General features: G+C 40.3%; 1 long non-coding RNA gene across 1 annotated transcript in view; it reads right to left on the reverse strand.

The window, feature by feature from the left end:
* Positions 1–4,743: 4,743 nt before the first annotated feature.
* The window catches only part of LOC145545005 (uncharacterized), a 50,013-nt gene continuing 30,928 nt past the window's right edge, over positions 4,744–23,828 (reverse strand). The window contains exons 2-3 of the long non-coding RNA XR_014081785.1: positions 11,019–11,212; positions 4,744–8,251 (exon numbers count right to left, since the gene is read on the reverse strand). This is a non-coding gene — a long non-coding RNA (uncharacterized LOC145545005). The remainder of the gene's footprint in view (positions 8,252–11,018; positions 11,213–23,828) is intronic.

The following is a 23,828-nucleotide window of genomic DNA, read 5'->3' on the forward strand; positions in this document are numbered from 1 at the left end:
CCCTCCTTGGGAAGGCCTGTGAAGAAACCCCAGAGGGTTAAATTTAGTTAGCCTTACTCATTTTGATTGATAAAGATCCCACAGAAATGATCCAGGAAGCAGGAAGAGGCAGAACTGCCGAACTGCAAGAGCATCTAAATAAGGAGGGCTTGACTCACCAAGCAGGTGGCAGTGGTGGGTTGTGGGTAGGGTTGCCAAATAAAATACAAAATGCTCAGTTAAATTTGAATTACAGATCAACAAAAAATTTTTTTGGGGGGAGGGGGTGATAAGTATGTCCCAGGTATGTATAATTTATACTTATCCTGAAAAAAAATGTTGAATTGTTGGGTTTACTTGAAGTTAAAATTGAACAGAGAATGCTGTATTTTCATTAGGGAAATCTGACCACTCTAGCTGGGGAAATTCTTCCATCCCAGAAGACTGGACACTCTTGTACTTGCCCTTTAATTACACCTGAAGATGGGTTTATACGTCCGTTTGTTTTCTAGAACTTTAGTTTTGCTTAGGAATCAGAGTTCCTGGTTTGGGAATCTGTGGTCCCTAACATCTGCTTATAACCTTGGGCAAGTTAACTTTTCTGCACTTCAGTTTCTCCATGTATAGAATAGAGAATCACATGAACTGAACTGATTTCAGTCTCATACTGTCATTGTGAAGATTAACAAATACTGATGACATCTTTTGAACAGTTCTTAGAACCTAGTAGCACTCAGTAAATATTTGTTGAATAAACAGTAGCTATTTATGATTATTTTAGTAGTTCAGCACTCTTATGATTGTGGGCTCCCCTGCTGGGTGGTAACTAAGAGAAGTAAGAGAACTTCAGTACCCTAGTCCTTGAGTATTCTTGAATACTTCAAGTACCCAAGTACTTCAGACTGCTAATACAGGAATGATGATAACAAGATCATGACACCAAAAAGAGATGTCATATTGACATTTGGAAGGAAGTTGGCGCTTCTGTGAGGTCAGCAGTTATTTCTAGTGCAGAAGCAACCTCCAATCTGCATAAGGTAATAGACATTGGCCACATGGCTGAGAGAAGAGGGCATGAGGCTAAGGTTGATATAGATTACAGATCCTTCTTTAACCATTTATTCACCAATTTTCAAGAGTATTGAGAACAGCAAGGCTCATTCCTCTGTCTTTAAATTCAATGTTTGCAGATAATTAGTGACTCAGGCAGACCCAGCACTGCCCTTCCTCCCCAGCTCAGGTGAGGGCCCCAGCTAGCTTTCCTTCTATCTTTAGAGCTGCTTCCACTACATCTGCCCCTAAAGCCTGACTGTGCTGTAGGATGCATTTCCCCAGCCTCTTGGTTTAATATTATTCCTAGAGGTAAGTGCATATGGTCTTTGGGCTTTGAAGAATTCTCTCTCTCTCGGGAGGCACAGAATCACATTGCTGTGTCAATGGCACCACCACGGAATTGACTGCAGCACTGAAACAGACAACCACAGTATGGACCTGTCATCTGGCTATGTCACTTCACCGACCCATGATGTGATGTGGGACTGGCTGGTTAACTAACTTGGGTCTCAGTTTCCACACCTGTACAAACAGCATAATTTTATCCCCTGCACTACCTACCACATAAGTTTGTTATGAAAGTCTAATGGGGTGACACACGTGAAGGAATTGTGTAAACCATTCAAACACCAACAAGCTGTTATTTTTATTGTGATTAATTCTGACAGCCTGCAAGAGACGGGAAGCTTATGTGAGAGATGTTACCATATGCTTTCACATGCTAGACTGGGGGCACTTATTCATTGCAAGAGGAACATTCAAATTAAAATTTTAAATTCAAGAGTGAACTGTGCTGTATCTGAATCAAGTATTTTTGTTTCTGTGGCCTGAGTGCAATTCAGGATGTTACCCTTGAGAGAATGTTACTGCCTCCAAATGAATTTGTCTGGCTCCTACAGAGAGATCTGCATGCCAGAAAGTGGCCATGTACCATAAAATTATAGGATCTGTCTTGGTACCATTTCCAATATGTCTACCAAGATTATATTTTAATTTCCTGTGGCCAGGACAGCATGCCCAAATGCCCTCTTTACTAGAACTCCCAGGAATGCGTGAAATACAAGCAGAGCTAAATCAAAGATTTTATTTATTTGTTGCCAGAGAATATATTCTTTTATTTATTTATTTTTTACTTTACAATATTGTAGTGGTTTTGCCATACATTGACATGAATCTGCCATGGGTGTATATGTGTTCCCCATCCCGAACCCCCCTCCCACCTCCCTCCCCACCCCATCCCACTGGGTCATCCCGGTGCACCAGCCCCGAGCACCCTGTATCATGCATTGAACCTGGACTGGCGATTTGTTTCACATATGATAATTTACATGTTTCAATGCCATTCTCCAAAGATTTTAATTGAAAGACAAAGTTTCACTTTAACCCAATGATGGATTCACAAAAACTGTCAAAACTTTCCTTCTTCAAAGCACTAGCTTAACTGATACCATGAGAGCTTATTACATACACGCTTCCTCCCACTGTCATCAAAGGCCAGGGAACACAGCCCAGTGATTCACTCCCCTCCTCCTTCTGGGCCTCTTCAACCTATAGTAGCCATCAACTTTATTCACTTTTTTTTTGTATCTTTCCATAAATATACTGATAATTTACAGAACTTTTATGTTTGCGAAAGGCAAGGAGAGTATAGCACTTTTCCTTTGACAAATCTCTTCTCTTTGGACAATAATATTTCTCTTGGAGGATCTATTTTCCTTGTATCTCCTGAAATCTTCTCTCTGGTACCTTTTTATACTGTAGACATGTTGAAAGAAAGAAAGGAAGGAAGGAAGGAAAGAAGACTTGCCTGAAGTAAGTTTTTGACATTCTTCTTGGTCCACATTTTAAAAATATTTTATTTTAATAATAACTGTATAAACTTGAATACAACATGATGATTTGGAACACATACCCAGAGTGAAAAGATTACTACAGTAATAAGTGGTTAACATGTCATATTCTCATATAGTTACCGCTTGGTATCGGTGATGAGAGCCCTGAAATCTGCTCTTAGCATATTTCCTGTCTTCAATACAGTATTGTTAACTACAGTCATCCTGCTGTACATAAGATCACTAGGCTTATTCTTCTTATATAGCTGCAACTTTGTAGCCTTTGACCAATACCTTCCATTTCCCCCCTCTTCCCCATCCCTGGCGACCACTCTTCAATTCTCTGCTTCTACATGTTCAACTTTTTTAGATTCCACATATAAGTGAGATCGGGCTTCCCATTCCAGGTGGCGCTAGTGGTAAAGAACCCACCTGCCAATGCAGGAGATCCACGAGACTCAGATTCAATCCCTGGGTGTGGAAGATACCCTGGAGGAGGGCATGGTAACCCACTCCAGTATTCTTGCCTGGAGAATCCCATGGACAGAGGAGCCTAGCAGGTTACAGTCCATGGGGTCACAAAGAGTCTGACATGACTGAGTGACTAAGCACACACACATTGTCATTTATACACTCTTAAAGGGCTTCCCTGGTGGCTCAGGTGGTAAAGAATCCACCTGCAATGCAGGAGACTCAGGTTCTATCTCTGGGTCAGGAAGATCCCCTGGAGAAGGGAATGGCTACCCACTCCAGTATTCTTGCCTGGAGAATTCCATGGACAGAGGAGCCTGGTGGGCTATAGTCCAGAGCATCACAAAGGGTCGGACACAACTGAAGTGACTTAGCATGCATGCAGTGTAAATAAGATTATGCAGTACTTGTCTTTCTGTGCCTTGCTTGTTTCATTTAGCACAATGTCCTCTACACCTCTCAGTGTAGACATCCGATCCATTCTGGTGCTATCTAAACATGATTCTCTGTGATATGGATTGGTTTTCCCAGGGCTGCTAAACTGTAGAAGCTTTAAAAGTTAGCAAACTTCTCCTGTGGTCAGCTGCCACCCTTGCACTTGATATGCTCCCATGGCTTTCACCAAAGGAGCCTGTCACTAAAACAAGTGGCTTAGTCAGAGGCAGAATTGTTGTTTAGTTGCTAAGTCATGTCTGATTTTAGGATGCTTCTCCTCAAAGGTATAAGGTGCACATCATTATAGTCTGAGGTGCGTTTCTTTAAATAAAGATTAATTCTTACTCACAACTCTAGTCTTAATCTATTTATTTTAATGGCAAATGAAATTCTACCAGGCTTTCTTATGGATGGAACCCTTTCTGAATTATCCTAGACAGGAACCTAGAATTGAAGGTCAAAGAATATAGACTGAACACAGATGAACCTAGAACCTGTTATAGAAAGAATCAGTAAGGAAGAGAAAAAGAAAAATGGTACTGATGAATCTATTTGCAGGGTAGGAATAGACGTGCAGATGTAGAGAATGGACTTGTGGCCACAGCAGGGGAAGGAGAGGGTGGGACAAATTGAGAGAGTGGCACTGAAATTTACACATGGTCATGTGAAACATACATAGATAGTGGAAAATTGCTATGAAACACAGGGAGCTCAGCCTGGTATTCTGTGACGACCTAGATAGAGGGATGGGTTAGGGGGAGTGAGTGGGAGGAAGGCTCAAAAGGGAGGGGTTATATGTATACTTATGGCTGATTCGTGTTGTTATACTACAGAAACCAACACAGCATTGTGAAGCAATTATCCTCCAATTAAAAATAAATAATATATATATATATGTAAAAGAACACAGACTGTCTCTTATTTGCATATGGTTCCTTATTCAGTGTACCTCATCACTCAGTGAATCTAGGGAAGGTTGGGGAGAGGGGTGTGTGGAAATGGGAATCCGATCTTGTCTGAGTAATCAGTGAACTGGTGGGTTCAGGAGCATTACTAGATGTCCAGAAAGGGAACCCTGGATAATGAAGTGGAAATTAAATCAGGGGAGCAAAGGAGGCTTGAGTAAAAGAAGGCCTTACTAAAGTTCAGGGACAAAAATCCTTGTACAAAGTACAAACTTGAGATGTTCACAGAAGTCAATTTCTTGGAAGTCATTTTACTGAGAAAAAGAGATTTAAAGAGTCCATGATTTTTGGAGTAGATGACTAGGTTCTCCATTCTCTATTAACAATTGTTCTGTATATTGTATAGTTTGAAAAATGACTTCCTTTCCTACAAGAAACACATTTATGCAAGGGCAAATAAGCGTGTACATGTGTACACACGCATATGCACATAAGCATACACACACACACTGCAAGAAAATAAGCAAACTTATTTCAGTGTTCCAGGAAAAGAGCTCCTCAGATTGAGGTATACCAAGCAAAATAAAAGGCTTCCCTGGTAGCTCAGGTGGTAAAGAATCTGCCTTGCAATGCAGGAGACTGAGTCTGATCCCTGGGTCGGGAAGATCCCCTGGAGGAAGGCATGGTAATCCGCTCTAGTATTCTTGCTGGGATAATCCAATGGACAGAGGAGCCTGGTGGGCCACAGTCCATTGGGTCACAAAGAGTTGGACATGACTGAATGGCTAAAGTACGCACACACAAGCAAAATAAAGCAAACAACAGCGATTTTGAAACCTATTTTCAAAGTGTGTGACTTCAGAGCAGTCCTGGTTTCCACCGCCTCATACTCGTCTCTGCTTCTATAGCTATTGGCAGATATTATATCATATCCCTGCTTCTCACTGAGCTACTAAAAACGAGATCTCTGTGAATCTCAAAAATTTCTCCTTCCCTTTTCTGGGAGATGAGTTCACCAGGGGCAAGATAGGTATGATGCAACCCACGACTCCAGTTTTTTGTTCTGTTCTGTTCTTTACAAAGAATTAAATCTAATAAAGCCCCAAAGAAGCCCCACCTTCTAATCAAATTAACCTCTATTTTTACTTGTAAACACCACAACACTTATCTGGTTTTTCTAGCTACTAAAGGAGAGTTGAGGAGATGGTGGATTAATTATAGCAAATGGATAGTAATGGTAGTTTTTTCCTTCTGAAACAGCACCGATTCTCCATGCTCAGCTTTTAATTGCTTTTCAAGAACACAATTGGCACCCTTCTCTATGAAGCTTGATTTATTGACACTGCATGTAAGCAGAGCTCTAAATGCCAAGATAGCATGATGAATGTCAGAAGACACAAATAGATTTCTAAAAGATTGGAAAATATCACTCACAAGAAATAGTCCCAGAGAATAAGGTCACAAAGGCAGGCCAATTACTTCTACTAATAATGTGTTCAGCTGACATGATGGTAGAGAGTGACTGCAACTAGGAGAGGATTATGACAGGATGTAGCTGGATAAAGTTTCCACCTAGCTGTTATAAGCTGTGTTTAAGAAGATGTTCTTGAATGCCAGGCCAGAGATTTTGCACAGCCATCAGTCTGTGTGCTGGAATTATCTGTGTCTCATTTTTCTATTGATCAAGAGAGAATCACAGTGCATAATGGCTACTTGAACAAGTAGTTCTGGAACAGACAACAATGAAATTGTGTCTTTCTATTTCTATCTTTCAACTATGCTTGAGGCTATTCTTCATTAAGACACTCCACAGAAGGTTGACTAGCATAAGAAGTTGCCTGCCTCTAGACAGGGTGCCCTCACTGTCCCAATTCACTGTCCATTGAGACAGACCAGCGTGCAAGTACTTCGGTGGGGCAGAACACACCTGGGCTGCTTCCTAAAGCACCAACAACTATTCTTGCCTTACTTAGAGATAAATAAAACCTCCCTAAAAATAGATTAATAAGAACAAGGCAGGAAATTGGAAAAACAGTGCATTTTCATTTAGTTTTATTAAGTCTCCTGTTTCTCAGAAGAAGCTAAATGTTAAATGGAGAGCTTGTTATTTATTTATGTATGTTTCATTTTAGTGAGTTATTCAGTCATGCAGTCAGGGTAGATGCTTTCAAAAGCCTGAGCTGACTGGTTTCCTGGTTAGGAATGGAAAACAAGATTCATACCAGCCATGACAACTTACATAGTAGGATGGCACCCCTGCCCAAGAGGACCCTCTTCCTTGGGCTTTGCCTTATTCCTGTAACATTGTTCTGGAGTCACATGGCTGCTCTTTTAACTCTTCCTTATTTCTCAGTGGGGAGGTGAAGAGTAAAGACCCGTTTGTTGTTTGTGTTTAAGATCTACTGTTCAGAGGCCCACCTAAGGAGCAAATAAAGTCTTCTTGCTTTCCTGGATCATTCTACACATGATCATACTTCTAAAAATTCTAATGTGACTCGTTTGATTGTGCAATGAGACCCAGACACTCTCAGGACGTTTACACCATGGTTGGTACATGAAGTTAAGCCCAGAAATATGGGCAGTGTCTAAATTCTCGTTCAAGGAAAAGAACACTAAGTGGAAATTAGACTTTCTGAATCCTAACTCCAGCTCTGCAATTCATACACTGTATGATCACAAGCTAGAGTACGCCCCCCAACCCATTTCTCTGGATTAAATTATTTCTAAGGGTTATTCTAGCTTTGATATTTATTTCTAATTTTAGGCTTATTGGGACAGGTTAACAGCATATTGATTTCTCTCTAATGACAGGATGTGACAAATAGGATGCTCTCAATAAATGTTTATCAAAAGAATAAATAAATAAATGGAATTAAAGTGACTGCTGATGGTTGGCATCATCTGCATCAGTGTTAGCAGCCAATGAAGCTATTGCCTTAAAATTTGGCACCAGTTTAGAGAATCATTCCCTTAAGTTCTTCTAAGGGGCTAAAACTGTATTGAGATCTGTGAGGGTTAATTATATGTGTCAGCTTGGCAAGGGTATGGTGCCCAGTCATTTGGTCAAATCCAGACCAGATGTTGCTATGAAAGTATTTTTTTTAAATCAGTGAACTCTGAGTAAACACATTACCCTCCATAACATAGGTAGATCTCATCCAGTCATCTGAAGACATTAAGAGCAGAGACTGAGTATCCTCCAAAAAAAGAATTCTGCTTCCAGACTGTCTTCATTCTTGAGCTGAGAATTCAACTCTTCCCTAGATCTCCAGACTGCTGGCCTACCCTGCAAATGTCACTCATGTCCCTCAAATTACATCAGTCTTAAAATAAATTAATCTCTTTCTTTCTCTCCATATTATAAAACACATCACGTTTGTTCAGTTGGAGAACCCTGTGTGTCTCTGCTGAGAAGGCTTAGTTGGTCCATCTTCCTATTTGGATGTCCAAAGTATCACTTTGCCAGCTGTAAAGCTCATCTTCACTTCTTTTAGCATCTTGCAACATCCACTTTCTGGTTTATAACAATGCTTTGGAACCACTGACTCCAAACTTTTCCGCCTCATACGTTCTTCCCTGTGAAAAATTAACAGATAAAGATTTGTTTTGCAGTAGGGAAGTCTGGCAAGACATTCCCTTAAACACTAGTGACAATGCGTTCAAGGAAAACAAGGTAGGGGTCAGTGACATCCATTCCTGTGGTCATACAACATTCAGTTCTCCATCTCCAGCATTAAGCTGTGTAAGAGGCTCAAAAGGTCCTCAATGGCATAATGTGGGTAAATGGATCCAAGATTTTCTGTATTGGATCTCTCTCTCTTCTCTCATCATTTTTTTTCCTCATTTTTATCTGCTCTTTAGGTTCCTCCAACAACTTTCCTCTCTTGTCACCCCTCTTTCTCTGTATTTACTCCACAAACCCTTCCAGACTAATCTCATCTACCTAACATAAGCATTTCCAAATACTATTTTCATTCTCACCTCTAGGACTGACGTATATACACTACTATATATATATAGAGAGATAGATAACTAATAAGGACCTACTGTATAACACAGGGAACTCTACTCAGTACTACATAATGACTGATATGGGAAGAGAATCTAAAAAAGTGGATATATGTAAACGTATAACTGATTCATTTTGCTGTACACCTAAAAGTAACACAACATTGTAAATCAACTATGCTCCAATAAAATGTTTTCTTAAAGTTCAGACTCCCTCAGGCACCACCAACACCTAAAAGGAGCAAATTCCTCACTTATCTTAGCTTTCAAGATAAGTGAGGGTGTTTCTGTATCAGTGATTATCACAATGTGTTGCAAATATTGTTTACATCTCCTGCCCCATGACTAAAGTGTGTTTTCCTGGAAAGTAGGATCCAGTTAGATTTTATACGTCCAGGATTTGGCATACACTAAATTTAAGTTAACATATGTGAGATGGCTAATTGATCAGATGTAAGAATTTATTATATCCATATGTTCTGAGCTTTCTTTGGCAAATGAAAGATTTAATGAGCATGCATTCTAGGTGGGAATGGATTGATACATTTAATGAATGTCTGCAAGTACAGACATGATTACATTATAGCTATATATAAAGTTCACAAGTCATGCCAAATTCATTCCCATTGTACTGCATCGATATATCTAGGCTTCTGAATGACTACTAAATCATGACACTATAAATTGCCCATTATGTAAAGTCTATTTTGAAGGCTATTCCCAGCTTCCTAGTAATAAATAACCTTCCCATTCCAGAAGGAAACATCTAGCACGGACGGTCCTAGTTGCTTTACACACATGAACTAACGCATTCTAACAAGCCTGAGAGGTACGTATAAGGACAGAGTTTAACTCTTGAGTTTCTGCCATGTTGAAAGGTCACTTTTGGCCTGACAGGTTAGAGATGGTAGAATTGGGCTCTGAACTGTTTTCTGTGTGCCTTCAGAGACTGCAATGGCTGTTCTCCTCTGAGACAGCTTGACGATATCCCAGCACTGTTGTCATTCCAAGCAGGCATTAACTCCACAGGGACATAGATTACGCATTCCTTTTGCTTTCCCTCCTTTAGCATAGAGCACAGTGCCCTGTACTGGGAAGGGCTCAGAAATACTATCACCCGTGTGCAGATGTGACAGGAGCAAAGCCATCTTCCTTGTTCCTTCCTGCATGCTACGACTTGTATTATTTATCTCCTATGACTGCTCAGTTTTGATTTGCACAATCCCTTTTAGAGGAAGCCTCTCTTTTTGTGCACATGATATCTATATACTTTTTCTGTTTACACTTTGTTTGAACCATGTAAATCTAGAGTGGAAGGTAAAGGATGGGAACGCATTGCCAGCTGGTAGAACATGAGACCTTTTATGTGTCCTGGAGCAAGAATATTGAGTCAGTTCTAACTCCCTTACAAAACTGCAGTCCTCATCAGACAGCAGACTTGCCTGAAACAACTTACTTGGAACCTGACAGATTCATACCCCTCCCACAAGCGTGTCCTCACATCCTTTCACACTTACTGGTCCCTCTGCCTGGAAACATTTTCCCTGAGATGCTCACGGGGCTGGTTCTCTCAGTTCATTCAGGTCTCTGTTCACATGGCGCCTAATTAGAGAGGACTTCACTGGCCACCCTTACTGAAAAGACACCCTGGTCATTCTCTTGCCTTTTGCCCAGCATTCTGTTCCTTTATAGCACTGCCCAGCATCTCCTATCTCATACATTTATTTACTTACTGGTTTATTGTCCCAGCACATCCTCTAGAATGCAAGCTTCCTAAGAGCAGAGAATGTGCTTGTTTCTATCACTGCTGTATCCTTAATGCTTAGAGGACTGCTAGTATTTGGTAGATATTCAAAAAAATATTTTTTAAAAGGGTAAAATAATGCATCTTCATAAATTATAGTAACCCTAAAGGTAAGTATCTGATGTTCTGTATCCCCTACCACCATCCACATGCATGCAGGTGTACACACACACATACACACACATATACACACACCGACACACACATGCTGTCATCTTCATTATGAACCTCCAAGATGGCATAGAATAGCTTGCTCTTTCATCTTAGACTGGTCACTTATAGCCATGGAAAAGGCCCTCAACAACATGCTTAGGTAAATGAGCTATACCGTTTTTTGCTTTCTTTGAATAATACATAGATTTTAAATTCCTGAGGGTACCTCTAGTTACCAGCACAGGTCCAAACAAAGTTATATTGGAAGCAAGAAAACATCAAAATCTCCCTGCTGCTGGAAGTTTGGTTGAATTCACCAGCCCTTCCTTGCATGCTAATGACTGGAAAAGAAAATCATTATCTCATGTTTTGACTCACCAGTTGTTAGGTGGTCAGAGATTACTTTGAATGGAGAAGACTTCCAGAGCTGGAGAAATGGTGAAACTCATATTAACAAACCAATCAACAGCTGGAGGTCAGGAGCTGTCGATGTAGATCCTTCTCATCAGCAGACCGCCATCTTTGCTTCCTTTTCCACCTGTTCTCTGGGCACTGATTGCCAGCTCCAACATCTGTGTGGTTAAAGAAATAGGGATCATCAAAGAAACCTCCTAAGCTTACCTAACCTGCCACTGAGTCTTTCATTTACCCACACTGATACAAGACTCCTGTTGGTACTTGTTGTCCTTTTTGTTGAAATTCGCATTTTAGCCTTTGGAAAACCTGCAAACAAGACCCTAGACTCACACAGTCTGAAAGGGCGTGGTCAAATTGATCAAATACCAAGACTGTGTCATCTTCCTTTAGGTCCAAGGCTGACCTTTGGAAAGGAGACCTGAGCTTCAGGCTCTGAAGCTGTGGTAGTGTCAGGAAGAGGTGGGTTCTGTCCTAAATTAACGAAGACATGATTATCTATTCTGGGTATTAATATATGTTTGTTTCCATAGATACCAGATAAAAAAGGATAATTATACAAATATCATTCCAAATGTATTCAAATTTATCTCTGATTTGCTAAACCTCCTAGCATCTTATTCAATGTCTTTCTCATTTCTCTTTGAACAGTATGCAAATGCTTTATTAAGCTTGTAATAGAGATTATATGAATAGAAATAGGATTTTATTTATTGTGAAGATATGCATCTGCTATTCTTCTGGGTGATAAGCAGTTGTGAACATATGGACTCAAATTCTCTTCCTCATTCTAATGATGTAGATGCCTCGGAAATCTAGTTTGTTCTAGTAACAAACACACATATACATATTTGGATAAGTTTAGATCTCAACCTGCAGAAATATCTATTCACTGGCCATAATGTATAAATAGAAAACTGATCTTTTTTTAGCAAAGTAGAATTATGTCTCTACTTTTATCCAAGTACATACTTTCTGAAAGATGAAGTTCACGTACTTCTAGTGATCCATAGTCATGCTTCTATTTTTCTTCACTTACTAATTTGGAGTGTGACACTAAACCTCACCAAAAATCAATCAATCAAACAAAAAACTCCTTTCTCCGGCTTGCCAGACCTTAGGAGCAAACTTATTTCTTATACCTTCCTAAGGCCAAAATAGGAATGGATACAATCCCGATTCTTTCTAGATTCTCCTTTAAAGATGGAGGTCTACCAGCAAACAGCCTTTGCCACTCCCTGGATATTCTGAAGTTGAACAGGTTCAGAGTGTGAACACTAAGTGATGTTGTGTATTTGAATTCACTCTGGGATGAGTATTCTATGCCATATTATTTCAATGCATAATAATAGTCCTCTGAATGTAAGGAAGGTATTTTCCTTTTCAAAATTTATTCTTTCATATTAATCTATTTTGATATTCAAAGGTAAAAATACATAGTTCTGTGTTAGTCACTCAGTCATGTCTGACTCTTAGTGACTCCATGGACTGTAGCCCACCAGGCTCCTCTGCCCACGGGATTCTCCACGGGATTCTCCACATGGACAAGAATGCTGGAGTGGGGGTGGTGGTGGGAGGGGCAGATTCTTTACCATTTGAGGCACCAGAGAAGCTCCGCAAATACATAGTTATCCAGTTTCTATAGAAAAAAGATATAAGGTATAGAAAAATTGCAAAAAAGAAACTTGCCTAAGTTCACAGAGCTACTCATATATGGACAAATTTTAGTCCTAGGTCCCAGGACTCAAAATCCCCAATTCTATGCTAAATGTTCATAAATACCTCATCTGTGTTTCATAAAAGACCAAGTATTGTGATTACAACTGTAATATTCCATAATGTTTTACAATAAGTCATGCATTCATATACTTCTCAAATACCCCAAATTGTAAAAAGGCAAATATATTGTAAATGAAGTAAAGCATATATGTGTGTGTAGAAACATACAACATACACATAAACACATTCATTACATCTTTCCCTTCTCCAAGTTTTTCTCCTTCTTACTGTCTTTATTCCTTTAATTTTGAAGCTGAGTTCTCTCTGAGTCAATTAGAAATCTAAAGAATGCTACCTCAAAGGGCTCTCTTTGGAGGGTAGTGACAAAATGTTATTAAAATTTCTATAATGTGAAGCCTGGCCTTTTAGTTTATTTCGCCACTATTAAAGTTAATACAGTGCATTTCTTGACCATTTAAAGATGAAACACATGCCAAATTAATAGGAAGTCAGAAAACTTTAATGACTATTTAACAATTAGTCAAACAGTCTGAAATTATTTACCTGTTGATAATTATGATTGTGTGCTCAGTCATTTCAGCCGTGTCTGACTCTTTGTGATCTTATGGACTGTAGCCCATCAGGCTCCTCGGTCCAGGGGATTAACCAGGAAAGAATACTGATGCTGGGATTAACTAGGAAAGACCCTGATGCTGGGAAAGACTGAAGGAGACTAGGTCAGCAGAGGATGAGATGGTTGGATAGCATCACTGCCTCAATGGATATGAACTTGGGCAAACTCTGGGTGATAGCGAGGGACATGGAGGCCAGTGTGCTGCAATCCATGGGGTTACAAAGAATTGGATATGACTTAGTGACTGAACAACAACAACAAATGGGACTGCAGTACAAATCAAGTCAAAAATGGTCAAAGATACTTACATAGCTAATAGATAACAATAGCTACCTAAATAGCTATCCAGGGCTTCCCAGGTGGCCTTAGTGATAAAGAATCCACCTGCCAATGCAGGAGAGGTAAGAGACACGGGTTTGATCTTTCGGTCGGTAAGATCCCTTGAAGGATGTCATGGCAACCCACTCCGTTATTCTTGCCTGGGAAATCTGATGAACAGAGGAGCCTGGTGGGCTACAATCCATGGGGTCACAAAGAGTTGGACAAGACTGAAGCGACTTAGCAGGCAGGCATAGATATATAGGTAAATATAGCATCAAAGTGACCTAGTGGGACTGTTAATTATCAAAACAAGAAAGCAGCTAATATTCTTTTAGGCAGGGGGCTCTGCTCCCTTGCCTCTTGCTCAGCAATAACATATGAGATGTTTGTTACCCTCAGTGCAGGCATGGAGAAGAACATGGTCAGCCAGCCAGTTGTTGGAACTCAGGATGAAGGGCAGTGCTGCGTAATGGTTAAGGCCACAAACCAAAGCACCATTTGGCATGTTTGAATCCCAACTTTGCTGTTTGCAGCTGTGAGGCTTTGGTGAATTAATTTGAACAGTGTGTCTCAGATCCCTCCTGTGTGAAATGGGAATGATGCTCATACCTATTTCAGAGTTATTGGATAGACTGAGTAAGTTCCGACATGGAAAGGTCCATCTGTCTCCATCACGGGCAATGTGTGAAGGCAGATCATTTTTATCCAAGAGAAAAACGATCAGAAAGCATATGGGTTTTGTCTTTTCTCTTCTATTTAAAAAAGAAATGGGAAAACATCAAGAGAGCTGGGAGCCCATCATAAACCACAGTTCCTATATGCTGTCCTGGAATCTGTCCACATCCAGTATCCTTTTTGTCTCTTCTCTTCCTCTCTAAAGCCATAAAAGAGCTCTGATTAGAAGGTAAAGCTGAGATTCTGAGCAATAACAACTGCTTTATGAAGCAAAATACAATTAACTCAAATAAATTGAGTTTTGAAGGCATGTTCTTGTATTTTAATGCATGGGAAGTGGAACTTTGATTATGGAAAGTATAAGAACCCCATCACACTCCTGTTCAGGCCAGCGTGCGTGTGCACATGTGCACCTCACATACTTCATTATGACCCACACTTTTAGACACTGTTTCTAGTGTCACTTGATATTGAAACGCGTTCTCACATAAACACCTTCCTCAGATAGTCCCTCATCTAGAACCTGCGATTTCTCTAACCAGCTAAATTATTCATAGCTGTTCTCCTCTCTCTATCTCCATCATGCTAATTGACTTATTGCTTATTCATAAAAACTCAGACCATGATGTTAACTGCCTCTCAGGGCTCTTAATGGTCAATTGATAAATTGACTGAGAAAATAACACACCACCCATATTCCAAACAAGGTACATTATTAGACTATTTGTTGCCTACGTGTCACTTTTACACTGCTGTTCCTTGCAGGTCACAACAAGGCTAAACTCTCTGGCCAACGCACTGAGCATCTAACATTCCCAATGAGGTGGAATTGGGAGAGGTCTTTGAATAATCGAAAGAAACTTGTCAATGAAGATTTGAGGGCAGGGTTCTAGAAGGAGACAGGATCATAAATAAAGACATGGTGATTTTATAAAAAGCCATCTGCCTATTTTCCCTAAGGCGTGGTGCCCTGTTTAGAATCAGACAGAGCACATGGCCTGGTCCCTGGGTGTTGAAGCCTGGGAGCAAGGGAGGGAGGGAGGAAGAGTGGAATCAGGTGGAGATTAGCAGTTTAGTCCTCTGTCACAGAGTGTGTTATGAAGCATCAGAAAGACTGTCAGAACAAGGTGTCCTGTTTTTTCCTCCGCAATTAAAGACAAGATTATTTTGATTCTAGAAGGGCAAACAAGGTTTTATTAAGAAAGCAGTCTCCATAGCCGACTCAGACTGAGGAAGTTGGGCAGAAAGCACTGGCTTACAAATTGGGTTTATCTTTTTCATTTTGGATTCTCTTTTTAGAAAAGAAACAGTGATGGCTTTGTTTACTTGTTTTCCTGGAGTAAGGCATTCCAATAGAGTTTTCTCATTACCCTATATCAAACTTCCCAATAAGGTGGCTTCCTTTCAGAACACATGCTCTCCTGAATTCATTCTGGAGGCTTGAGGAAATCTGCGGTTAGAAAAAAGGGAGGGCTATTCATTAAAACAAGCTTGCTTGTTTTTCACCTTGGAGAATTGGGGTGAAGCTCCAGCATACAGTATTTGAAGAGTGAAAACTCAAGCCTCTGAGACTCCTCTCACTTACCACTCCACTGCCCTAGGTGAAAGCACAGATCTTTGACAAAAAATAATGACATGTCCCTTGAGCTGTGCCTGTCTGTGTCTTTGTCTTTTCTAAATAATCACGTGGTCCTTAAACAGCCATGATTTCTAGGGAGGAGAGTACCGATCCACTTGGTCCCCTTGCCTGTCCAAGGGGCTAACCATCTTCATGGTTAAGATCATGCCTGTGCTTAAGCTTTGTAAGCATCAGAGAAAGCATAATAAAGGAATACAAAGAAGGAATTTCCAGGAATAGAGAGGTTGTGTGTATGTGTGTGTGTGTGTCCTAGGGGCTTATACCTCTGCACAGCATCAAGCTACTAGGGACCCACTCCTTTGGGGGGTAAATTTGAGCAGACCACTTCACCTCTTAAGCTTCCAAATGCAACCCAACTGTGTTGAGAAGATAAGAAGAGCTCACAGGCATGTTTCCAGGAAAGGCCAAGAAGACATTGGAAAGGCTGCTTTCTGCTGTCCCCATGTCCCCTGTCACTGCAAGATAACAGTGCCCACACTTGTTTGACAGTAGGTGCTCAGCAAAGTGTGTATACAATCCCTTTCTGCCTAGTGTGTTGGGTGCTGGTCATTCTGAGCAGTCTGGGGTCATAGTGACAGGCTGTCATGAAGAGGATGAATAATTTCCACGTTTACTTCTCACCCCAGCAATTCCAGTTGATACAACTGAGAAACTGATGATACAAAATTCCTGCCTGTGAAGAAAACTGCAGCCCCCTGCTTTGAAAACTTACACTGGGGCTTGCAGGGAGAAAAAGCTTGCTCAGCTGATGTTTGTCTGATTTTGCTAAATAATGCCCTTTTCATCCCCTGCCTTTAGAAGGGGGACCGGTTAAGCAAGAGAGGCATGTGTATCTTATACACATTATGGGTTTCATTCTCCAAACATCCATCTTCATTTCCAAATTATTTATTGCCTCAGAACATCAACAATTGGATGATTTGGGTGAAGAAGAATAACTATTGAAATATGCTGTTGGCTAAAAGAACCACATTTGGAATCAGATTGCTGTAGATTTGAATCCCAGCTTTGCAATTTACTTCCATGGTGAACTTGAGCAAGTCAGGTAATCTCTGTAAGCCTCCACTGCTAATATGACCAGTACTCTCCTCCCTAGAAGTCATGGTTGTTCAAGGATCACATGATTACTCAGAAAAGACAAAGACACAAGTGAAAGTCGCTCAGTCGTGTCCGATTCTTTGCAATCCCATGGACTATACAGTCCATAGAATTCTCCAGACCTGAATACTGAAGTGGGTTGCTGTTCTCTTCTCCAGGGGATCTCCCCAACCCAGGGATCGAACCCAGGTCTCCCATTGCAGGTGAATTCTTTACCAGCTGAGCCACTAGGGAAGCCCAAGAATACTGGATTGGGTAGCCTATCCCTTCTCCAGCGGATCTTCCCAACCCAGGAATTGAACCGGGATCTCCTGCATTGCAGGCAGATTCTTTACCAACTGAGCTACCAGGGAAGCTCCCTAGCTACCAAAGACACAAGCAGGGCACAATTCAAGGGAAGTTTCATTATCCTTGTGAATTCAAAAGGTTTCATGGAGGAGGAGAAGATCCCCGTTAACACATGTTTAAGGCATTGTATTTTGGCCCATATTCAAGTGAGCATTGGAAGGATTCCCTTTCCTCAGTGTACAGCAGGGGAGTAGGCATAAATGTTTATCTTTTGTATGCGTGCTACATTGCTTCAGTCGTGTCCAACTCTGTGCGACCCTATGCACTGTAGCCCGCCAGGCTCCTTTGTCCATGGGGTTCTCCAGGCAAGAATGCTGGAGTGGGATACCATGCCTTCCTCCAGGGGATCTTTCCAACCCAGGGATCAAACCCATGTCTCCTGCATTGAAGGCTGATTCTTTATCCCTGGAACCACCTGGGAAGCCCTATCTTTTGTATACTCATGTATTATTTCATGGTATCCGTGTTTCTTACTTGGGCCACCTGATGTGAAGAGTTGAATTATTGGAAAAGACCTTGACACTGGGAAAGATTGAGGGCAAAGGAGAAGAGGGTGACAGAGGATGAGATGGTTGGATAGCATCATCGACTCAATGGACATGAATTTGAACAAACTACGGGAGATAGTGAAGGACAGGGGAGCCTGGTGTGCTGCAGTCCATGGGGTTGCCAAGTGTCAGACATGACTGAGAGACTGAAAAACAGCAACAATAACAGTGTTTCTGACAATCACAGAAATGTAGAGGTGGAAAATAATATCATCCTTGCCTATGAAAGTGTAAGCTATCCAAATTGTATTTATAAAATGGAAAATGAATTCCTTATCAGGTCATAAAAGTATATCCACAGGATAGATCTTTATTAATGGAATGACTAATGGGGGATAATATGAAGATGATGGAACATATACACCTTCTGTGTTAGGGTAATTGTCACATTCCCAAGAGTCAATGGAAAATGAAGAGAATTCTAAAGTGCTCTGATCTGCTTTGGCTGTTGGAATAGGAGCGATGGGGCATCTTCTTTTCTCTGTTTCAGGTCTACCTAGAGAGACTTTACAGTAAAATCTCCCTTGTATCTCTGCAGATCCCCTGTCATTCCTCTCTGCTGGAGGAGGAATCAACTGCCTGGCAAATCTGGAAACAGAAGCTGCACAAACTAAACTCCTCCCACTCTTTCTAGGATATGCTTATCTCTGGTCTCCTTTTCCTCATAAGTGGAAGGACTTGCCCCTGAGAAGGAGACCTGATATTTTCCACAATAGATTTTACTAGAGCTTATTGCAGTCTAAGCTTAGGAATCAGTAGTAGTAAACAATCATTGCTAAATTTATTAGCCACCTTCCCACATCTGTCAGTTTTAAAGCTAGTGTTTAGATCTCCATTCATCTGACTTCTTCATCTATCTCTCATTGATACAGAATATGTGAGTGGAAAAGAGGGATGTTATTTTTTTAATTCCCTAAAACCCAGAAAATATTATTTCATTCTAATTTAAATTTAAAGTTCACAAAGTTAATACCTGCCAATAATTTCTTCATCTATTGGATGGGAGTAGTAAATGACCTTACACACTGCTGTGAAGATAAGTTTTGAAAATCTATACCATGCATTCACAACAGGAGTGATCTTACTCTTCTTTAGCATCACAGTTTGTGAATTTTGCCTCTCGGATGGGCTCTTGGAGGGGAACTGGTCACTGTATCCATGCTCAAGCTGGGACAGAAAGCCCTAGAAAGGAAGATATGGAGTTTGGGCAAGAGGTTCCTCCAGAGGTGATTCAGAGAATGTCCTGTAATTACAAATCCCAAGTCTAGACCCTTATCAAGAGGCAGGAGTTGGTTTAATCAGAGGAAGTGGGAGCTTCAACAGAGTAGTAAAAAGGTTTGAGGCAGGGAAGAGTCAGTGAACAGTAGACCAACATAACATTCAAGGAAGTTGTTCAAATGTCAAAGGGAAAACTTGAAGGATAACAACAACTGCCGCTGGTGGAGAATATGGTGTGAGCATACACATCAAGCCTTCCCTGGTGGTTCAGATGGTAAAGAGTCTGCCCGTAATGCATGAGACCTGTGTTCGATCCCTGGTTCGGGAAGATTCCCTGGAGAAGGAAATGGCAACCTACTCCAGTATTCCTGCCTGGAGAATCCCATGGACAGAGGAGCCTGGCAGGCTACAGTCCATTGGGTCACAAAGAGTCAGACACGACTGAGCAACTAACATGCACATTCACGTCATCTTACCCAGTCCTGCGGATTAGGAGCTCTTGAAACTTTTCTATCTCCATGAGAAGAACTTGCTCAGGCTAGCAGGTGTTCCCAGATCAATGGAGCCCCAGTTGAGCCCCGACTGAGCCATGAGCTCCTGAGGAAAATAATCAATGTTTGCTTTGCTAAACTATTAAGTTGTGGGCTGCTGTCTTGTGCAGCAATAGCTAACTGACAGGGTTTGTATGTAACCAAAGTAACTAAAGAAATAGAGCTAGTAAGTAGCAGAGCTAGGATTCACACCCAGATGTTATCACTTCAAAGCCATTTCTTCTAAACTCTGTACCAGGAAGCTAGACTATAATATTAAGTGCAAAATTTGCCCTTGAAGATTTACTGAGGCACAGGATGGAGGTCTCACATGGACTCCAGAGATTCAGAGAAATCAAAACTTGGATCCCCAGGGACTAAGACTGTAAGATTGATAAGGACAGACACATACCTGCCTTGTTCATTGTTTTATCCTCAGCACTTAGAACAGTGTCTTCACAGAATAAATTCCCATTGAATATTTGTTGAGTGAATGAATTAATACATTCTGTCATTCATTATAAAATTTCAATTTAGTTGGTCATTCAACGAATGTTAGAATTCCATTAAATATAGGTATAACTTAACATTTAATGAGACTTACAAATATCATTAAATTCTCAGAAGATTTTCAAGAATCGTCCAGAAAAATTAGATGGTTTGTAAAATCAAGTCCTCATTTTGGTGAAGTCCTTGGAAATGAACTCTCTTCCCTATAGTCTGCACTATAAATATGAAGTTTACTGCCTGGATTAATTTAAGATTATGTGGCAGGAAGATGCTGGTGGGCTTATTATGTTGGACTTCTCTGAAACAGATGGAAGGGTTGCTTCAAACAGTATTTTGTTTTCCAGTCTTCCATCAAACATTCTATTATCCTTATTTTTATGCTATGTTCTAATTAGCATTGTATCTTTGATGTCAATTTTCATAAAAGACAGAGAAAGGTCTAAACAAAGACTAAGTAAAATCATGGTTTGTTTTTACATTTTGTGTTTCTTTTTTATGTTCTCCCTCCCTCACCATCCCTGCCAAGTTCTAAGAGACAAAACAACTCAACTATATAATGGGTTTTGCTACTAAGATCAATGGTTGAACTTAGGCCAGTTATTCAGCATACTTGGGTCTCAATTTGCTAATTTCCTCATCTGGGTGATAAAAGTTTTGTACTGAATTAAATCCAAGGTCCTTTCCTTCTTGGAAAAAAAAAATCCATGATACCATGTGTGAAGGGCAACAAGTAGGAAGAACTACTGTCCTGTGAATCAACCTGGCCTTGAGGCTGAATGATCATCATTGGATTGTTTTTGTTGTTCAGTCATTAAGTTGCATCAGAATCTTTGTGACCCTATGAACTGCAGCACATCAGACTTCCTTGTCCTTCACTATCTCCCAGAGTTTGCTCAAACTCATGTCCATTAAGTCAATGAATTATCTTTGAATAAATAGCGTGTGCCAGACACCGTGCTGGGAAGGGCAAGAAAAATATGCATAAGGGATCCCCATGGATTTGGGGGAACATTCAATAAAGAACAAGAAACCATAACATTGCTTTTTCTCTGGAGTCAGAAAGCAGCTAATGGCATGTCTAGATTAGATTGTTCTAATGGGTCCCAGAGAGGCTAGGCAGAGGAGAGTTTTGTTAGCTTAATTCTTTCAAGCCATCTGAAACAAAAGTAAACTCAGATTATCTCCAAAAATGCAATTCATTGTAAGGAGAATAGGGAAAGGCAAAAAAAGAGAAATTCTTTTCATCAGTGATACAACCGTGCCTTACAGAGACCCTCTCTACATCATGATATGTTAGTAACTCTGGAATCATGGTCTCCAATGGATGTGCAAGACTAAACAGGGTGCAAGGAGAAAATGTACTAGAACATCTTTTACATTTTTAAAAATCTCATCACTTATATTTTTAAATTTTGAATGGTGTTCTGATAATGTATATTATAAATTATGGTAGCCATCTAAGTTATAAATATATAGTATCTGTTGTATGTGACAGAGAGAGTAATACTTATCAGATATTGATTCCTTACATTTCTCAGCCTTATGCAATTAAGTGGATTCATTTGACTAGTCCTAGGGAATAAAATCTGAGTAGAAGTGACACATGTTGTCTTCAGCTTGAAGTAATGAAAAGTCTATGCATAATTTTACAGGCTCCCTTGGCTATAGCCATGCCTCATGGCCACATCTGCATGTTCTAGATGATGTAGCTATAAGGCGGTAAAGCCATCCACAGCTGTATACACCAGAGAACTAGATAAAAAGTGTTTATAGGAAACAGACCTTTGTTAAGTCACCCTGAGATATTGGACTTATTTGTTATTGCAGAATAGCATAACTTTTCCTGACTAATAAAGATGCCTACTCATTTTTTTCTTTTTTTAGTGGAGTGAGCGAATTATATAACTTTTCTACCCACTTTTATTTTTGCTGACTAACCCACTCTTTAGATTTCCCACAAGATACAATCTGAGGAGTGCTCTAATCTATAAACAGCCACACATCTTTAGTCTGATAAACTGTGGCCAGGGTATCAAGTTCTTGAGATGAGAAAGGCTCTTCCCGTGACCACTTTTGCCATTTAGGGGCAAGGAGCTTCAGGAATTTTCAAGGTCTTCCTAAAATATGCATGCAAATCAACAATTTCATGCAGAAACATGAAGTCAAGGAATAGATGCCAACAGATCATTTTGGGCACTAGGACCTTATCTATGTCAACTTTGCATTGCCACTTCACATAGGTTTTGATCAATAAAAGCCTTTACTAAGTGAATCATGAATGAGTGAATGAAGAAATACATGCTGGAGTTGGTAGATTTTACAAGAGGAAGGTCATAGGGTATTAAGTGGGCGAACGTGGGGGAATTATCCTTGGCAAAAGACCAATCCTTTGGGAATGGGGTCTTCGTAATGTAGAATTCTGCAAATGGTTTTCTGTTCACACGTTTATTCAACAAAAAGTTATTGAGTGCCCTTTATATTCTCAGGTCACTTTCCAAAAATAACTGCAAAGAAAATGTTTTCTACTTTTCTTCTTCATCTGGAAAGATCTATTTTAAAGGATGGGATTAATGGATTTGAGCACCGCTTTTTCAACACAGTCACGAATCTAGGCATTTGGTCCAGGCGGTGCTGGGAAGAGAATGGGTAATGATTTTAACAGAGCCTGCTGCAAACACCCACTCGTTCTTTCACGAGCAACTAATCTTAGGTCTCAGCAATGCAATATCCCAGAGAGTAAAGGATGAAGCTGACTACAAGGTGAAATGCTGCCAATAAAAGAAGCCAAAAAGAAACTCACTCTTCAAGGATGGCTCATTGGTGTCAGCTCAGGTCAGAACCGTGTTGCAGTGCCCTCATTATTGATGACGGCACTCTGACCTCTTTATTAGCTACGGAGATGGGATGGGAGCTTATGCTGTTAGCTCTTAATATAATGCCTGGGCAATTTACTGGTAAGTAGAAAAGGAAATTGGTGGGGATGAGCTCACATTTGCCTTTGAACAATAATGTGCAGAGAACGTTTAACCAGACTGTGAAAGTTTAACTTCAGTAATTGATCATTCAAGCATTTCCAAGATACCAACTCTATGATTGGCACTAGGTAAAAGGCCTGAGGGGAATGAACACAGTCCCTGACATTGAATGGCTTACCTTTTACCAAGGAGACAGAACAGGCTAAAGAAAATGATCGATGCATGAAAAGACCCCCAAACAGAAAAAGATTATCAGTTCTGACAAGCAGAAGAGTTTAGTGGCCTGGCAGGCAAGTTGTAGAGCCAAGTAGGTTCAAATCCCAGCTTCACTACTTAATAACCAAATAACTCCAGGCTAGAGTTTTTACTTAACCACTGTGCAATAATTTCATTTAAAATATGGAGATCATATGGTTACTTCAAAGTGGTACACGTGAAGTACTTAGAACAGTGACTACAATTGGTAAGAAATTGTTACTAGCTATTATTAAGAGCAATTGAGATTTAGAGGGACATTTAGTTTGGTTGATTACTTTTTCTCATCAAACATTCCTGCTGT

This window comes from Giraffa tippelskirchi, chromosome 4 (genome assembly GCF_054371585.1).
Source record: "Giraffa tippelskirchi isolate mGirTip1 chromosome 4, T2T-mGirTip1v1.2.pri, whole genome shotgun sequence".
Taxonomy (NCBI): Eukaryota; Metazoa; Chordata; class Mammalia; order Artiodactyla; family Giraffidae; genus Giraffa; species Giraffa tippelskirchi.